Here is a 21712-nt window from a genome sequence, read left to right as displayed (position 1 = left end):
ATCGCATTTATCTATTATCCATTTTTGACAATTATTTCAAGCATTTCGATAAAAAAGCTATCACAGAAAATATATTTTTAAAGACCAACAAAAATATATGTTCAGTAATTTCAGATGCATATGTAACGCACCTTTTCACAGGTAAAGTGTATTTTATACATAATTATTGTTTTTCATCTTAATATAAAGATGATAAAATTTTTTATTCCTCAAGATTTACTTTTTGTATCATAATTTAAAAACTTTTTCATGTGAAAAAAGTATTCGTTTCAGTCATTAAACCTATGTAATCCTATAGAGAATCGTCAAGTATACTAATGTTCTGGTAGTTTTGCCTTAGTTGGCTTTTCAGTGGAAATGTCTATTTTCGTTTTCTCAATCACCGCATAAATATATTTTATTGCATATCATAGAACACGTTCCAAATTGCAGAAATCTTCTATTTAAAATATGCTAGTTAAATAGCGCAGGTTTATTCATACACAATTATAATACAAAATGAAATGAAATTGGAGGTTTTTACTCAAAAACCTAATCTAATATTGGTTGAAGTTTAGAAAAATCTGATAATTAAGGACTGCTAAAACATATAGCATTAACACAACCATATTTTAGGAAGATGGAAATCACAGATGAATAGTTCTAGGAAAGGATTTGTTCATGGAAGTCTAGTTTAATTTGATACGCAGAGAGAGAGATAGGGGGGACATCTATTAATATAAGCTGTAACTAGACGATATAGTATTGGGAAACTTGTAAATATCTTAAATAAGATCAGCTGAATACCTATTTTGAAATACTGATTGAGTAGAGAAAAACTAGAAATGTCTCATCAGTGGGAAATACTTAGTAGTTATAAGAAAAACTCGCTTACTAGCTTAAACGTATTTTTGTATTATGTAATACAATGACAGCTTGATTAGCAGCACGTTATGTAAGGATGCTTTGGGCTTGTTGACGTGTGAATGATTGCATCATGTGTGTTATCTAAACATTTTCGAACACTAGCGGAGTGTGCCTTTGCCTGGTGGGAAATTATTCTTAAAAAATGATATTTTAATTTGTCCAGTTTTTGTAATTATTAGTATTATTAGGGTTGTGACAACGGCATGTTCTGTTCATTGTTTTGGCTCTTGAGTATATATCCGTTAATATCTTTATATAGACTGGTGTCGTTCTCGTTTGATTAAGTGCGTATACCCGAGAGTCAAAAGACTGAAAAGAGTATTCTATTGCCACAGCCCTTATAATAATAGTCTTGATTTCAGAAGTAAAAAAAATATATTTGGATGCCATCAGTTATAATCGAAACCGACAAAAAAACTGCAGTATGTAAAATTGATGACGTTACCACCGTATCAACGTGAAAGGTATACGAACTTATTAAACATCAAACATAAACTAAGATTAATTTAGAAAATGGATAACGATTTTTTTTTTAATTTTGACATCGTTTTGACTCCTTAAAAACAATTTTAACCAGCTAAAACTCATAAAAGAACAATCCATAAAACATTTAATAATTTGAGGTGCCTAGCGTGTTTCAGAGCCTTTTTATTACGGAAAAAAGATAGTTAGAAAATATAGAGTGGGACAAACAGGCAGACAGAGATACCGATGGGCATATATATATATATATATATATATATATATATATATATATATATATATATATATATATATATATATAGCCTGTTATAGATTAGACAACTCGGTGGGGGGCGGTCGTAAAATACGCTTATATATGATATTTATATTTCCTAAAACTTCGTACATCTAATATAGAAAAAAAGTCTCTCTCTGTTTGTATGCATCGCTGTCGGCCAATCTGCCTGTCTGAAAGTCTCTATATAAAATCCATCTCTTTCGAAAATAAAAGTATTCTTTAACCGGTTAAAATAGTTTGTAAGGAATCAAAAAGGTTTCAATAGTTATAAATTTTGTACATTCAGCTTAGTTTATATTAAATGAGTGCGTGCCCCGTTGATACCGTGAATACCTCGCACGCTTTGCATCTTACATTTTTTCGGCCGCTTTCGATTCTAGCTCATGGCACCCAACATTTTTTTTTTCCTTTTGAAATCCCGACACTATAAGAGTTTACAGGGAATATGGAGAAATTAAAGTAACTTATTTAAGCCTAATTTACTACCGGGCAAATCCGGGCTTACCGCACGCTAGAGCCGAATAATCCCCTTTGAATGTGCAGAGGGGTATATTGTTGAATTTAACGAAAATTCAGCCTAATAATAAACCCCTGCAATGAGCCGTAATCGAGAAAGTTGCTTTAGATTTCGAAATATCAGCGGCTGTTTATTTCACCGATAAAATACATATTGGGCTGTGCTGAAACGTAGATTAATTTTCAATATTTTTTTCTAAACTATGCAGATGAACAGATATCTCATGAGTGATGTATTGCATTACTCTTAAGCAACGTTTCATTGTTTTGCAAGAATTGGAGCCGGTTAGAGTTGCCGTTTTTTTAACATTAGGATAGTGATGTTGTTACGATGTTTCCTTGCTTTTATCCATGTTCTTAATCTGTACAAATATAGCGGGAGATCTATTTATGCCCTTCATGCTATTTTGTAAACTGGTTTTAAAAAATAAATGTTTTTTTTAAAGATATATATATATATATATATATATATATTAATTATTAGAATTAGAATAGCATTAAATTTAAAAAACACATACTATTTCTAATAATACCAGTCTTAGATACAATTACAATCAAAATGTTTTAAGTAACCTGAAAGTACGACGAGCTGAAAATAATGTTTTATTAGTATTGACTTGATGCGAATAAAAATGTGTTTCAAACACACGGTAAACCTTGTAGTAATCTTAGTTGATATTAAATGAATAATCAATGTGATATTCAATATGCGAATAAAAATAATTTAATACGTAATGTTTATTTAAATAACTTTTGTAGTATTTTTGATGTTATCTCTAAAACAGGTAGCCATTAATAGCCCATTTTTTTTTTAAACTTAAGAGTGTTAGTTTACTTTCTGTATTATGTTTATTTAATCGATGTTTCAAGTCGTGTTTTCTCAGCTAATTTATAATCAATTTTTTGTTTCACATGTTTTAAAAGTTTTAAATTTATTTGTAATTTTACACACAATATCATTATTGCTTTGGCTCTTACCCGAATATTTGGTGAATTAAAGTCATTCCTTAGTTTCTTGATATTTTTCGAATATGTTTCAAAAATATTACCGCACTTTAATATGTTTGATTTTGTGAAATTAAGGTCGGATAAGTTCTTATCCATGTTAAAATATATTTTCAGCAGTAGTGTATATAGAATTTACTGCTAATACTACGGTACTACTTTTATTTACTGCTAATAATACGGTACTACTATTACAAGCACGGTCATCGTAACACTAACGTCTTTTTAAAAATAAATAGAACAATACTATGCTCATATAATATTAATCTACTGAACAAAGAAATGCCATACTATTTATGTCATAGTAAGCATATTCAATTGGAATATAACAATTACAAGTAGCAGTACATCGCGTATAGAACGGTATATAACAAATCGACATTGGTTTAGAAGTACAGTATTATGATTACGGGAAATAATAGTATGGATTTACTTCTGGCAGACTAATACCACATTTTTATTCTTAAGCTATACCGTTATTTAAAGTGCCACCCTTCTCAAACTGAAGGATGGAGTTTCTCTTTACGTACTTTTATAATAACGGATATTTTATGAAGTGACATTTTGGACATAATATTTACAATATTTTAAGCCACATCCAATCTCTTAATAGCACCCTTTTAACTGTTGGCGAAAAGTCAAATTTGTTCTTAATACATAAATCCAATAAGCACCTTTAATATGTTTCTACAAATGTTTGTCTCTACGTCACCCTGATAAACTTTTACTTCCAGCTTTGATATAAATGATTTTGTGACCTCAAAATATAGTTTGAAATAAAATTAATGTAGACCCACGTCTTAGTACACAGTTTTGCATGCTTTCATCGAATGTAACATTATTACATATAAGAGTAATATGCATGAAAGAACACGCTAAATATATTCCCTCAAAATCTCATCTTGAATGCCATATTTTCAGCTGATAATAGCAGGTGTGTAACGATGAATATGCAAGGAGGTTTATGTGAAGCAGTGTTGGACATTACAAAACTACTCATTTTTACTAAGCAGTAGGTGTGACCTGTGGTTGTACTGTCATCAAATCAATGTATATTCTGATTTATTTCATATTTTATTAAATATTTACTCTATCCAATTTATAAGCTTCAAGGATGCATATAAAATTTAATTGAATATAGAAGAGAAGCCAAATAGATTATATGGTATTTCTAAATGGCGAGGAGATTTGGTAGTAGCCATTAGTGATTTTACGATTCCGATAATTTTTACAATTCCTGTACGATTGCTGATTCAGATGTTTTAGAACTCAATACATATTTACCTATAAAAGTCTTATTATATCCTGATTACCGTGAAACCACATCTTAAATGTGACTATGTTTTCTCAAAAATTAAAAAAAAAACACTTATGCGGGTGTGATCTAGAGATTGTAATCTTACTGGGTTTAAATGACTAAATAATTAATATTTTATTATAATGACTAGAGTGGAAGATGTTTCTTAAACTAAATAAAGTAAAAAAAAAGAAGATAATTTAAGGAATCGGTCTTGGCATTGGAAAATAGGCTCAATTTTTTTTCGGTTCCGATACCGATCTCGATACCCTCAAAAGCTCCGAGTTTTCCGCTTCCCACTTCCGATTTCGATTAACCACTAGAGATAAAGAACGCTGCTATAATTCTGATATCTAACATAGAATCATGGTGTCAACATGAGTATTATCTATGCCGTATCTATAGACTAAGAGCGACATAAATTATTATGATACTAAACTTTATTTTTAGATACAGTCGTCGAATTCTGGTCCAAGTCCAGTACTGTATTTTTCTAGTATTGCGTTCTTAAATTCAAAATCATCGCATAAAGGGTACTTGGATAAATTGGACTTCCGGATACTTCCTAACAAACCAATGTATATGGATACAATTATCGAATCGCATAATACAAAAAAATATGAATTTCCGCATAAGATTATTTTAAAGCGTCTTATGGCTTATAATTACTGTGATTATAAATATATAAATGTATCAATAGTTTAGTATTCGTTATCCAAAAATTTCCAGAATTGTATATACACATTTGCTCAACTTGCTGTTTACAGCGAATTAAAATATGACAATAGAAATTATGAATTTTAGTGCGAAAAAAATACCGGACTTACTGTATATTTTGTGATATCAATTATTTTTCAATTGTATTGATGTTAATAATTTAATATTTTTTTAAAATTCAAATGATTTTAATACATTTATATTTTTAAAAGAGATATGATAACATAACCGTCTTGACACAGGTATTATTGCTTATCAATGCTGTAAGCATAATTGCATGTTAGTTAGCATGGTCGACATGTATGAGATGTTTATGTTTTACACTGAAATATGTAAAAATCATTACCTTTGTTCATCTTACATTCTACGGACGATTTATAATCTATGTAAATATTCTCATAATTTTTGTTATTTTGCTAAATTATTTGCATTTCTCACTTTTAAATTTTAAAGTGTGAATATATTACGGTGGCCATTGTATATTAATATACATGTTGCGTGAACGGTAATGACATATGTATTTGTGCGTTTTTTTAATCGGTAAGTTAGGTTTTAGTTCGATTTTTTAAATTTATCGGTGGTGTATTAAGCCTCTTGTTAATAGACATAAGGTTTGTGCCATATTTATCGATAAAACGTGATACGACCTTTGCTAAACTTTTTCATAACAGACTACATCATGTTTATGTTATTCTTATAATTCTTGCAAGCGAATACTAATATGGTATTAGAAACTGTAGCGACCGATATTTAATATATATATATATATATATATATATGTATATATATATTAACACAAGATCTATACTATAATATAGAAAATATACTTACCAATTTAACATTTGGAAACTTGTACAAATTGTCAATACAAACAAAAATGTACACACACGTTTCTCTCACATCGATACACTAATATAACAAACGCATAAAACATAATTCATGTCTGGAAAAATGAGACTTACATTCTGATAAAATAACCGTAACAAAACATAACCTTGGGTAGAATGATGCGAATTGTAAGACACTAAATTGCTTTATTAGAATAACAAGTTGCAAAAATAAAATATGGGCGACTGACAAAGTTATATAGAGAAACATTAAATGCACATTTGTGAAGGCAGCTGTTATGGAAAAAGAACGATGGTTTAGTAAATTTTATGCAGATAAAAATCCCAAAAGTGCAGCAAATATTTTTAAAACACAACGCTCCCAGGCGAATTACAACATGAAAGCGCTAGTTACTAAGTAGACATTCAATTATGCTCACCAATGCTGAGTTTTGTATCATTTGGGCTACTTTTCGTATGAGTGCCCTATGGTTGATAGTTTCATAGGCTGCTGTAAGGTCTATAAACACAATACCTGTTATGTTTTTGGTCTCAAATCAATCCTCAATGAATTGGGTCAGGTGTAAAATCTGGCTACAACATGATCGACCTGATCTTAAGCCAGCTTGCCCAGCTGAGAGTTTATCTTCCACTGTTTCTGTTATTCTGGCAAGTGCCATGCGCTCATATAGTTTATAGAGAATGCACAGTAGGAATATAGGTCGGTAGCTCTTAGGTGATGTGGGGTATTTCCAGGTTTTAGAATGGTTACTATTCTTGCCTTTTTCTCGATTTTATTGTGTTTGAGGGATGACGCATAGTTATTTAACCACTTTATTACAGTTGTTCCAAAGTGTGTTACCATCTCTGTAGTTATTCCACCATGGCCCGGTGCCTTTCCATTTTTAGTTGAGATATTGCTGCGGTTATTTCGGCTTCTGAGAATGGTTATAGATGGGCATTGCTCTTTCCATGATGTCGCTAAGTTCGGCTTTCATTCTCTTTTTCTGCTCTCTTTCTTTTAGTTGCGATTTGCCATTCAGTAGCAGTTAATGGGCTACTTGGTTGGGTGTCAGGGCTGCAATTCGAAACTGAGGAGCTTTTTAGGAGTTTAACGTTTTTGTTGTCATCCAGGAGTTTTTGCTATTGTGTGTCATATCGATGTTACTTATGACTTCGTGCCACCGCTCTTTGTGTTCGCTACTGATGGAAGCAAGCAAATTCTATCCGAGCTCTAACGTGCTTTCAGCAAACGGGTTTTCATTATAAGCTTGTATATATTCCCCATACTGTGCTTTATTTGGTTCCGTGACACCAGGGATTCACGTTTTCCTGCACACTCTTGGTATCTTTTTCCTGGCTACTTTCTAAAATCAGGGATTAGAAGTTGTATTCATCTAGTAGTGAGGTGAGGGTGTTGATGGCTTGCTCTAGGTTGGAGGTATAACCTTCGCAGTTGGCCTTACAGAAATTGAACCGAGACCTAATCTGTGGTTTCTGAGACCCAATGATTGGTCTTATATCAATAAATATTGGTCGGTGTTGGGGTTTTGGCACTGGGTTTCCCACAGTTTTTCTGGATTTCCATAGTGCTTTGATTAAATAAATGGAAGATTAGGGTTATATCCCCGTCTCCAACGGGCACTTTGCGTTTTCATGTTGAGGCGGATGGCAATAAGAGTAGATGATTCATCCAAAACAATGGCCTCCCACCAGGTTCAGTTTTGGCTCTAATCCTATTCAATATCTACACTAACGACCAACCACAATACCCAAATATACAAAGATATATATGCCAGTGACCTATGCATCGCCACCCAGACAAATAGTTTTGACAGCATAGAAAAAAGACTCTCAGATGCCCTAGCCACTCTCTCTAGGTACTACAAAAGTGGTACTTAAATGCAAACCCAAACAAGACCCAGGATTGCGCCTTTCATCTTAATAATCACCAAGCAAATCGGAGACTAAGAGTCATGTGGTGTTATAACTTGCTTACACATGAACCTTTCCCAGTCTACCTGGGGATAACTCTGGGGAGAACACTCCCTTTTAGAAAACACATTACCAAATTGAAAGGCAAGCTGTCATCACAAAACATCCTTCTCCGTAAGCTTGGCACCAGCAATTGGTGTGCCGACCTCAAAACACTGAGGCAAACAGCTCCCGCACTGTGCCATTCCACAGCGGAGTAGTGTACCCCAGTATGAGCAGGATCATGCCAAGCCCATAAAATTGATATAGAGCTGAACAAGGCATATCGGACTATAACAGGTGCCCTAAGACCAACTCCCTTGCCTGATCTATACTGCCTAACTGGTATTCCACCACCACATATCAAGCGAGAAGTCATCACCAGAATAGAACGGTATAAACAACTTAACGACCACAGACACTCACTGTGTGGCCACCAATCAGTGAGACAAAGAGAAAATCTCGCTGTAGCTTCATCAATATAGAGGAAATAGATTCCAGGAAAGATGCCTCCTATAGGATGGAGCGATGGCGAGACTATTACAGCAGGAATAAAAATGAAGCCCTACCAGACCCCAAAGAAACACTCCCCCAGGTGTCAAACCTTGGTAAAAATCTGGGTGACTGACTCTAAATAGAGCAAGAGCCAAAGTAGGCAAGACAAAAGGCAATCTCCACAAGTGGGGCCTAGACACCTCACCTTTATGTCCATGTAGAGAGACACACCCGATGCACCACCTTAGGGAAAACTGCCGATTGGGTCCTCATTGCTCAAACGAAGACCTTAAAGAGGCTAACAGCACCGTCATTCGATGGGTTATTTTCTATTGCGATAAGATATGATAATGATCACGAATTACAAAGGATGAATCATACTGAAAACTAATATTCGGGCAAAAATATTTTCTGTGGAATATGTAAGAAAACATATCATACCAATAAACGTGACTAATGATCATTAAAACATTTAGTTAATATTAAATCAGAATATTTACTATGCGGTAGTACATTTACTACAGAGCAAGCTCAAAAGATCCTCTTTCACAGAACTGAGGCATTCCTCATGTGAAAAAAACCCTGATATTATCTCAAATATTTTAGTATAGAAAGTAAACTATCAAGTGAATTTAAATGAAAGATGTGTGTCTAAACAAAACAGCAATAATAATAATAATAATGATAATAATAATAATAATAATACTAATAATAATAATAATAATGATAACAATAATAATAGGTGTATTATTATTAAAATGATAATATTACTACTAATAAATATTTTAAAAATTTTCTCCTTGTGTCTGTAGATGTCTTCTATGTTCATGTGTTTGAGTACGTTACATAGAGCACTATACATTTTATCTCAATAAAATGAGTACTATCCCTGTTTCAGGACCACAGAATAAAAGCAAATCTTAATTTTGTGTTGCCTTAAAAATAATATTAAAAACGCGTCAAATGCCGTGAGAACAAAATGAAAGATCTGGTAGTCATGATAAATAACTCCTCACTCGATGACTTATGTACCGGACGTAGACGCTATCTTGGTTTTGTTCGATTGGTTGTTTTACAGCATATCAACCTTTCCAGGTTATTTAATGCCGGATCCAGTGATCTCGAAGAACAATTTTTTAATAGAATATGTGTTTTTTCTTTTAAGTCTGTTCCTATTGAACCCATAGTTGGGACCCTAACCGTTACTAGCACTCCGGGCCAGAGTGTACCAGGGAGCAATGGCAATTAAAGGGTGGCTCCACACTCTCCAAAGCCCACAAGCTGGGGCCGCACTATCGGATATAGTTTAACGTCATAGACAGGACCGGCGCTATCTTGTAATATTGATAAAAGAAGGCTTATTGAGAATTTAATAGCTGAAATACAAATCAAATTCACCGCTTCTAAATCCAAATATAAAATAATAGAACTTGCTAATTAGATGATAATCGATTTTGATGATAGTATATTTACACTTATTGAACCAAATCAATTGTTTTTTGTATTTTTTATGCAAAGTTATAAGCGATGATGTGCCAATTACAATATTACAACCTAACATATATATGGGTTTAGAATATTAGTACTACATTAGTGGTACATGGGAAACAATGAAAATGCATATGGCGTAGGTATTATAACTGTGCATGAATCGGCACAGATTATGTTTTGTCGGTTTCTGTTCATTATGTTACTGTGTTTTATGAAAACCTTCTGCGGTACGGATATACAGGTAGATACTTACAACATACTTATATGTGTTTCTTTAAGGTATGCATTCATGTATTTTCTTTCAATGTAATCGATACTTTTTAACGTAACATTAACCTGAAGATTCTTGGATTTGTTTTTATTCATTACTTTGCAAATTTCTTTACAATTTATTTCCGTCAATTTCATCATTTGACATCAAAATGTTATTAGTTTATTTCACATTTTAATTATTATGAGTCGGTAAGAGATGTTTAGTGAGTAGAACCATTTGTTAACTGTTATAGCATGCTAAGGCGTGGATTTGCACATTGTGTCATTAATACGCAACCTTTCTTCAAATAGCGGTGAACATGAAATCCACTGGGTGTGTGCTTTTCCATCGTTTTCTTATTTCAAGTTTCTATTTCAACGCAGAGGGCATAGGAAGAATATGTGTACTACAGATATATTTCCTTAATTTATAAACTATTGAAATATCTTATAAATGCTAATAAGGTTTTGTGTATTTAAGTATAATTTATTTTAAGTAACAAGTCATATCCCAAGTTGAATGTAATTTTTGGATCTTTGAAATTTAATAGTAAGTTTGTTGTTACCAGTAAGCAATACGTAAGTTGAGATATAAAAAGTGTATTTATAGATAACGTTTCTTCCATCCCTAAGACAGCTATCCAGTAAGTGGTGATGAGGTTTTATTTGTTCAGAAAGTCCGGCTACTGTATAAAACATAGAGTCTCAATATTGTTTAGCTGCTGGAATATGTTAACATGAATGATCGTTTTCTTAAGACAGGATACAACAGACAACAAGTGTGGCCTACTTCATGCAAAGTAGAGAAAAGCTTGACCCAGGACATACGTAGGACTATCTCAGAAGCCAAGTTTGATTAGGAGTCTCGTACATGACAGCTCATCGATTACAATATTTAGAGATTCACGAGGATATTTCAGAACCTAATATCTAATCTATTTAACAATGAAAGGCTTCCATAACCCTCACTACGTTAATAGCGGGTTTGGTTATAAATATTTTTTCACGATACGGTGACCGGTTCTTCTGTTAGATAGCGTAATATCAGGTGTGTATGGGTGGTCTTAAAAAGGGAGTTACCTATTTGAAAATAAATTGTTCAAAAATTGAATGGGATAGTATGAATAAATAATATCATAATCATTATCATCTACTATTGCCGGCAAAACACGTTTAACTTAGTAAACTTTTAAGGTTAAATATAAATCATCTATGTTGTAATATGTGTTATGTACTTATAATGGATAGTTTTCAACATCTTATGACATGAATACATTATTTTTGTAACAACACAATAGTAAGCTTTTCACGAGTATCCTATGATTATTATAAATGTGTGCAACTTACCTTTAAACATTAACATCATACATCCGTACAAAGTAAAGAATTGGAGCTAGATTATGTTCTAATATTATTTTGCTTATATTTAATCATATGTAAAGCAATTCGCATTACATCTTAAAACTGTTCGACAATTTCCCATCTAATTTTAATTATCTTCTATCTGAATGCATGAATTAGATCAGCTTCCTATTATGTCTTTGTCCAGAGGAAATAATATTATCTGAGAAAAATAATCCGCTATTGTGCGTTACTATAATCAAATGAAATAGTGGTGCATGTTATGCACCACAGTTTTTATATTTAATGATTATGAAATCATAATGAATCGCGCTAAAAGAATTTTATTTAAAAAAAAAAATATTTCCATTAGTTGACCGTCTAAAAAAAGAGTAATACTCGTGTTTTCAAATATATTAGAAATTGATTAAAATTAAATATTATCTTCGGATTTCAAAATAACTAATTTGATTAGATAATTCAGATTAAAGAGAGTGCATGATATGAATATATTGCGTTTAATTTTTCTATTTTGTGAATAATTAGTAGCATGTTATTTTTTATTTATAGGATTTTTCTCAGAATAATTAATTTTCTATTTAAATTCTTCGAAATATTGAATATATATCTAGTACAGTAGAACCCGGGATACATTGGTCCTAGGATACGTTTTTTACGTTAACATGTGGAAGACGATGGTTTCCGAAACCTACTTACCGCATTTGTCCCGTGTTACGATGTGATTTATGTTATTTGATTATATACATATGTATTATATACTGTGGTGTATTTTGTTACTAATGTAATAGCTCAGGGTTCTACTGTATTGCTATAATTGTGATATATATATATATATATATATATTATATATATATATATATATATATATATATATATATATATATATTACAATAAAAATGCGAGTGGAAAGTAAAATGATTAGGCTTAAACATGGAAAAGTAAAGAGCTAGTTGGGTAAACAGTAAGAGAAAAGGGCAAGCTATTATATTAAAAAGCATAAGTTTACATCTTAAAGTATTGCAGCATAAATATTGATTATGGAATGTCATAAATTGAATGTAAAAATCTTTGTTAAAGCCGCACTATTTTAAGTTAAAAAAAATATTTTTTACAAGAATACCTTGTACATTTCTTTCCAGTTTTAACAAATATTCCTTTTTTTTGACATGGTTAACCATAACTATATTATATTTAATTCTCGCATTAAAATTTAATCCATGATTTTCGAGGCTTCCAATAAATTCACTTGTATTTTTATTTTATTTCACTCTTATATTTTGCCCCCATAAACACATATGTAATAATATTGTACGATACTCACATGCTTTCACTAAAATCCCACTATTTATTTTCCTTTAATTCTTTCATTCTCTCTCTTTCTATTGGTACATGTCTGTTCGAGTTCGTAGTAAAAGTAGTCGATGAAGCGACCTAGTTGCTACGGAAACCAGTCATAAAAAGCGTCGTTCACCTCCTAACATAGTTTACCGTTTTTGAACACCAGAAAATTCATAACTTTTGGTTTACTGAACGAAAATTAATTTTTTTCGGAAAATAAAAGTGAGAAAGTGGTCTATAAACTAAAATAATTGTTTGAAATTTGGTCGGAAATTGAGTCAGCGGTAAAGCATTAAGGCAATTCTAAATGACAAAAACAGCCACTTAATCATATATTCAAACACTGAAGTGTTTGAATGATACACACACACACATACACATATATATATATATATTCTGATTTATTTGAAAATACTATTTATGCATCTATATAGCATACAATGTATTAATTTACTACGACAGTGATCTACATGTAAGTAGACATACGTGTATGTATATACACTGCTGATTAAAAAATTTAAGAACACCTAAAAATCTTTTAGTAAAAACATTCTTTAAGGATAGATTTTAAACTCTCCACATTAAGGTTACCACTACTACAATTTACAAGATTATGGAAACAAAAAAGCCACATTCCAAATATTTATTTTTAAAATTTACATTAAATTAGACTTTTTACACATGATAAAAAATATAAGATCAAAGAAAAAAAAACTCTATTAAATTGTACGAAAAGTTTATGGAAGTGTATAAAGAAATTCAACAATCAAACTTAGTAATGAGCTCTACCCTGACTGCTTTTGCTGACTTCAACAATTATTTGGGGCATGATATATATATATATATATATATATATATATATATATATATATATATATATATACATATATATATATATATATATATATATATATATATATATATATACACATTACTATTTGGGGCATTATATATATATATATATATATATATATATATATATATATATATATATATATATATATATAATTTTTTACTATAACAATTAAACACCTATATTTCTCACACGGGGGTCTTTCTAAAAATGTTTTTTTATTCTCCCAAATCAAAAAGTTGAAGACCCAGGGACACTAGAATTGAACGGTTACACGTGGGCAGGATAAAATATAAATGCATAAATTTAGAAGGCTTTGCTTATAAGCAAAATATTCTCATATATGATCCCCATTTAGAACACAGATATTTGAAAATCAGACAGATTTGATTCTTTAAGAAATCCTAAACGAATAATCAAATTCATATTTTTTTCTAACAGAACTGCTTGGCGTAATTTTTCCATCTATTTAATATATGTTTTCACCAACATCTGAAAATGCGCAAATAAATATAAGTAAAATAAAAATTAATGAAAACTTACTAATTGTAAAGGTAGGTTTGAATACAATTAATGATATCGATCCAAGAATGTGTCATGCTTTGATTAAGACTAATGGGATAATAAATGCGATTTCCAAATATAGAAAGAAATTTCCAAAAATATTAGATGATGCTATGAATTTATTAACGAAAACATTTTAAAACAGTGCATCACAATACGACTTTTAATTAAATAAGTCGTCAGACTAAAATGTTTGATTTGATTACAAATATTGATTTTATATAATTTATCTTACAAGAGAAAGACGTGTGCTCTTTATAATATTTTGATTAGGCATACTACTGGAAGTTTTTTTAACAATATATTTTTATTGTAATTTACTTCAAATGAAAAAGACCAGAAAAAATAAGAGGATACTCCTAAACAAAATATGATCTGATGTTTTATAAAATTTCCAAAAAAAAAAACATCATTAAATTTAATTGTATTAATATTCCAAACATTGAGTCTCCCCTGACATATAGAGACGTTTTCTAACAAGATTAAGGTATGTACAACTAAAATAATGTAAAAACCTTAAAATACATAGGAGAACATTATTTAATATAAGTTTAATTACTAATGTTACAATCTCAGGAAATAATAATCTCAAGGAATATTTAATAAAGGTCTTACCCATTTACTATTTAGTATATAAATAAATTAAACTAAACACACTCCACATTAGCACACTATAAATCTAAGCTGAAATGTGTATTTCAACACCTGGAATTCTCAGAAAACTAGTTAAACTGTTAACATATTTCATTACAATATGCGTACGTATAGCTCTACTGTTAATTTAATTAAGGCTATATATATATATATATATATATATATATATATATATATATATATATACATATATACATATATATACATATATACATATATATATAAACATATATATATATATAAACATATATATACATATATATAGACACACATATATATACATATATACATATATATACACATATATATATATATACATATATATGCGTGTGTGTGTGTGCCTGTATCTGTATGTCTGTATACATATATGTATGCACCATTGGTCAAGGTGTAGTATCGACTAGCTCCCTATTTAGCGTCACAAAAATCCAAGCCTGGTCAACGCTGCTCTTGGCGGATGAGGAAGGAGTCCCAACGGCTTGCGCAGCGGATTAACCAGCATCTCAGTTCCGACGCGATCAACAAGGGTGACGGAAAACTCGACTCGGGTCTGCCTAACCCATCGTATGCGGCTGATGGCATGTGGGCAGACTGTCCTTGCCTCTGTACTTTTGCTTTCATCGTAGAGGGTGCAAGCAGTACTGAGCAAGCTGCTTATTCCTACTTTACCTAGGCTGGGAGAGAGGTGAAAGTCCTGTGGCGATGGAGTGAAGGCGTACCGTCAGGTTTGAGGAACTGGAGGCCGTAGCGTGATATCTTCACTCAGGCCATTGGAGTATGGTGGCCGTGCTCTTGCTGAAGCCGTCATCGTCGAAATCCACGGAGTGCCCGAGAAAGGAAGCTAAAGAGCGCGACTACGAGCGTCACTACCCGGTTTCCTGTTATCAGGAGTCACATCTGTGGGTTTCAGAGCTCGTATCGGACTCACATCGCACCTTCGACACTGACACTAACCGACTCTGCTTCATCGTCGAAATCGATGGACTGCCCGGTATATATATATATATATATATATATATATATATATATATATATATGTATATATATATATATATATATATATATATTTATATATACATATATATATATAATATTTTAAAAATGTAGAGAGAGGGGAGGAGCGAGAACGAAAAAGATGTCACTGCTTATATATATGTCATCTGTGAAGTACAACTTAAAAAGAAATACGTATTTAATTTAAATTAATATTAGATAATAATAGTTTTAATATGTATGCCCCTATTACTTCTACATCGGGAAATTTTTTATAGTAACCTTATATCATGTCCTGAAAGTTATACAAAATGTAAGTGCTGTTTCCTTTTGCTCATAAAATCAGAACATTAGTTATAACGAACTGGATTTTCAAACTATAATAGATTCTCAGATCTATATATAAATAAAACAACATAAAAGTTTACTAAGGCATCGTTAAAAGATAGATAATAAAAGAATGCATTTTACATGTAATACAGGGTGTCCCCAAATAAGCTGACGATTTGTAAATTTGATTAACTTCCTCAATATTTAAGTTATGTTTACCAATTTACAAATGTAGATAGATAAGCTTCTCCGTGATATTTTGCGGTATTGTAATATAGTCTACTTATTCTAATTTTATTTACAGACCTTCATTTAGGGTATGTTTTTCACAAAGTATAAATTTAGTTTATGAAAATGGTATTACTCAAATTTCTACCAATTAGAATTCCTTGATCCGCCGTTACTCCACACCATACTGTACATTTTTAGTGTGTGATTGCAGTTGTGCTGCTGCGTGGGGATTTTCTGATCCCAAATCCTGCAATTTTTGCTTATTTATGAACCCATTCAGATGAAAATAATCCTTATCAGAGATAATTAAGTTTTTTAGAAAGTTTGGATACTCATTGGGCAGATATTCAATGTTCTCCCAAACCAACTACTATAGAATTAATAGTTAGCATATGCATGTATGTTATCCATCTGAAAATGTTTCCCCTCAAACGTGGTTAACAATATTCACCCGTAACATCAATATCGGACGAAAACTAAGCTTAGTTGTGTATGTGCTTCTCGCGGCCACCTATAACTCTAATACTACTAGATTAGGATTACATCTAGTATAAGCTTTAACTAAAAATACAAACACACAATTATCTTATAACCGAAAAACCTACCCTACAAATATTAACTCTTTGTTCTCCCTGAAACAAATGGTTATACATGGTGGGCCATAAGTCATTTACATTTTAAAAATTCAATAACTTTTTTTCTATTAAAATATTTTAATTTCTCTTTTCAGAATAATAAAATAGAATCTTCGGAAATGCTTTGTATAGATAAGTTTACAACAAGTGAGGATAATTGAATTTCAGTTTGAAAATAGAAGGTCAATTGTTGCAATGCAAAGATCTTACAGGGGCCATTTCAATGGTTAATATCCTCTTAAAAGATATGCTATTGAATTTGTTCAACCTCAGTTATTAAATATGCCAGGGTATTGCTGGCAAACAAAAATGGAGCAACTGCATGTACAGCAAGAGCAACAGTGCAGTTTTTAACTGTGATGTTTCAGGATCGAAAACTCTCTTGAACTTTCGATTTGAATGGGTTCCACGTTCATCTAATTTGACAGAACTAGATTCTGGCTTTGGGAATATCTCAAAGACAAAGTGTATGCAAATAAGCCTCGAAGCATCCAAGAACTTAAGGCAAATATACGCAGGAAATTGTTTCCCTACAACCTCCGATGTTAAGAAATGTCATAAAGAATAGCTTAGAAAGAGCTCGACTTTACAAAGCTTAGAATGGAGGCTAGTTAAGAGATATAATCTTCTGTAATTAAGTCTGAAAAAATTTCTACAATGTAAACTGTGTAATAAAAAGAATTAATTAAATACAATCATTTCAGAAAAAGTTAATTTATTTTCAAATTGTAAAGTGACGTATGGACAACCCTGTATTTCCACTATAGTGAAACGCTCTAACGAAAAAAAATCTTTAAATTAGCTAATTGATATATCTTTTATTCACCACAATAACTAAATACGACTGAAATAAAAAGAAAATGGTAAATGATGCACGACGCTATCTGACATAGACGTTAAAATAACTCCAAATAATACCTGTATGCACCACCCCAGGGAGTTATGTAGAACATCAGTATATGGATACGTGTGTATACATCGTCTCTTACATGTACAAGATCCATGGATATTACTACTTACAAATAATTAATATAACCTTCAGTAAACTAATACCATAGCAAGTAAGTAGCAAATAGCTCAAAAGATTTCTCAATCATTCCCCCAGTTTTAAATAATAATTATCGATGTCATAACAAATGACTGCATTTGATCATCATAAGTTTACTAATGAGATACATTCTGAGTTTGCAATTACTATTATTACGAAAGGTTTTAAGATTATGAATAATCCATTTAAATTATAAATACACTAATAAATAAACAAACATAAAACTAACAAATGGAAGTGTAACAAATATAAGACATGGGCAAGAAAAAACAAGTTTTGGTAAAGCGCAAGACACAAACTACAGCTATTTAACAAATTATTGACACCCTCTCCCCTTCTCGCTTTCTCTCTTTTATTTCTCCTTCCTTTTTTATTCATTCTCTTTCTCATCCTCCCTCTTCTCCCATATTCTCTTTCCCTATTTCTCTTTCTGTCATACGTTTACTACTCCCCCTTTCCGTTCCCTAAACCAACCCCTAGAAGTCCTAGAAATTATCAATAGATTCGGGTGTATCTTAACCTTTCGCAGAAACTCATAAGTATACTAAGTGAAAAAAGATAATCTATATATCTATAAAATAATGTCATGTCAATCCTACATTCACGCATGCATTCATTGTACAAGAGAACGCGACTAATGTTTATCGGCCTTGTTTAGTTATCGTGTAGATATACAAATATAAATATATAGCGTATATATATATATATATATATATATATATATATATATATATATATATATATATATATATAATTATATTTTATGGTTGTTATTATTATTGTGATCCTAACGGTTTAAATTTTAACGAAACTTTACCTTATATGAAATAGCTGGTCACAATACTCAATTCAAATGCAACCTTAATTTTAATAATATTGTTATATCCATACACCTAATCTAATAGATATTCACTTTACTTATTTCTTTTATGAAAATATTGTTTAAGCTTATACTCTAAAAATAATCTCTTTTAAATTTTATGACAAGACGTTGAGTGCAATTTTTAAAGAAGCCAAAAGAACATATTCTGTTTATACAAACAGTGAAATTAATCGGACATTAATATGCATTTGTAGAAAGAATCATTCATGAATCTCGGCTGGAAATCCCTTCATTGACAAGCGTGGCAGATATTCATTCTGTAGAGATGATACGGACTTTCCTTTGCTTACATTAAGGATTAAGGCATTAAAAAATTTAAAAACAATAGAAAAAATAATAACAAGTAGATAAATGTTAATATAAGATCAGCGCGAAAAATATTTGTAAAAAGGCTGAGGAGATTAAGATACGTAGTGAAAATAGAAGATTTAGAAGGAAACCCCCGAAAGATATAAGAGTTAGTCAGAGAAATCTTAGGTAAGAAAAAGAAGTATTTATAATGGAACATTAGTGACGCATTGTGGAATGAAGAATTACAAGATAACTAAACGAAATTACTTAAACAGTCAGGAATGATAAAAAACTGCATAAAGACTGTGTAAAATTTTAGCATAACTGCAATCGGGAGAAACAGAGAAACTTAAAAAATGAAATCAAGAAAATTCAAGAACAGGGATAAAAGATTAGGTATGGAAAGAATAATAATTCATTTAAAAAGAACTAACAACATAGTGACTTCAGCTATATTCGTAATATAAACTAAAACAAAATATTATAAATACATAATGATAAAATTATTTATGAAATACAAATATGCTGACTTAGATGTCATCAGCTATTATCGAAACCGAAACCAAAACTTATTAAGAATTTTACGCATAATATATATTACAAGCAAGAAAAGGTCATAGCAGTTAAACGAGAGCCATTCACATGTAATCGAGATACAAACAATCAATGTCGCACACACTAGACTATTAATATGTAGATAATCCTGACGTATTACATGAATAGAAAATATTGAGTCGTTGTTTAAATAAAAGGTTAATTACGTAACCCTATTACCAGTATATTATAATAAATAACTGAGCAGATACATACCGAAAAATAAAAAAAATATTGGGTATATATATATATATATATATATATATATATATATATATATATATATATATATATATATAATTGATTTATTTTGTTTGTAGTAAATAAATTGAGGATTTAATTTCCACAGTGTTATCATTTATTTCCTTTTGTTTTCCCCTTTTCTCTAATTGCATGTGTGTTTTATTATTATTTCGCTAAACAAACCCTATCTTTTTGACCACCTCGAAATAAAACTACTATTTAAATAGGTACATACTTTTTGAATCTGAAATCAATGATTCTGAACAGCATGGGTAGTTAAATTTGAATCAGGAAAATAGATAGTGAATCGCACAACATGGCGAACGATAAAGTTGTAACCCTAAAGAAAATAACACTACAGTTTTATATTAAAACCTTTTTAAAAAGAATCAATTCAGGTGACCGGATTATGTTGATATGCTGACATGTATTCAATTACGCTCCTACGTTCCTATCACAGCTACGAGTACGGTCCGGAACTGGGGTTATGTCTTTTCCACAAGCGACAGCTGTTGGGTCAAGGGGTTAACCACACTATCTAGCACATCCAGGTACATGTTTGTGTTATTTTTAAAGCCGACTTCGAAGCTGTGAGGCGACATAATGTTGATCTCACTAGAAAGCACAGAAAGAACTATAAACGTGATTTGCCCTAGTCGTTTAGCTGTTGCCTCGAGTGTTGGACCGTCCGCATTTGCATTTTGAGTGTGCTGGCAATGGCACATTTTTCATGACTTGAATTGCTAGAGAGCGTGAATTTTTGAAGCGGCGCAACTCCGATCTCGCTCATTAGACTTTGCTTTATTTGAACACATAATAGAAGGCTCCTAGCGCCTTTGCGATTTGCATACATCTGGCCAATGACATAAAAAGAAACCCGGTTTTCATCAAACGGAAAGAGCCACTTGTCCTCTTTACATTCAGTAGAACATATAACGAGTGACATAGAAATATCGTAAAGCGGTCAATATTTATACTAGAAAGTCGCTGTATATCAGGAAGCAGTGACCTAGAAATTACATTTGGTTTTGCGTACGCAAGTGAGAACATTCCAAATAATATTAAACAGCGATGCGCGTGGAAAAATAAAATATATGTGAAATATTACTATCATATACACTATATGTTATTAAAAAAAAATAGTATTATATTAAATTAGCAGGCCGCCCAGCATTGCCTGGTCGTAAACTACGCTTATATATGATATCTTGATTTATACCAATTTCGTATTTATTATTATTATTATTATTATTATTATTATTATTATTATTATTATTATTATTATTATCTATTAAACCTAATATATAGTAATGATTTAAAAAAAAAAAATTACATTATGACTCGTATGCCACCACCGTGAATCGGAACCAAAATTCCCTTTTTTCTTTGGCGTTAATACTTGAGCTATGAAGACATGTTTGTAGTTAGGGTAAAAATTAAAACATGAACAAAT

This window comes from Euprymna scolopes, chromosome 4, assembly GCF_053919585.1.
Source record: "Euprymna scolopes isolate OS-2025 chromosome 4, ASM5391958v1, whole genome shotgun sequence".
Classification (NCBI taxonomy): Eukaryota; Metazoa; Mollusca; class Cephalopoda; order Sepiida; family Sepiolidae; genus Euprymna; species Euprymna scolopes.
The sequence above is the reverse complement of the archived record's forward strand: the minus strand, read 5'-3'. Positions refer to the sequence as shown.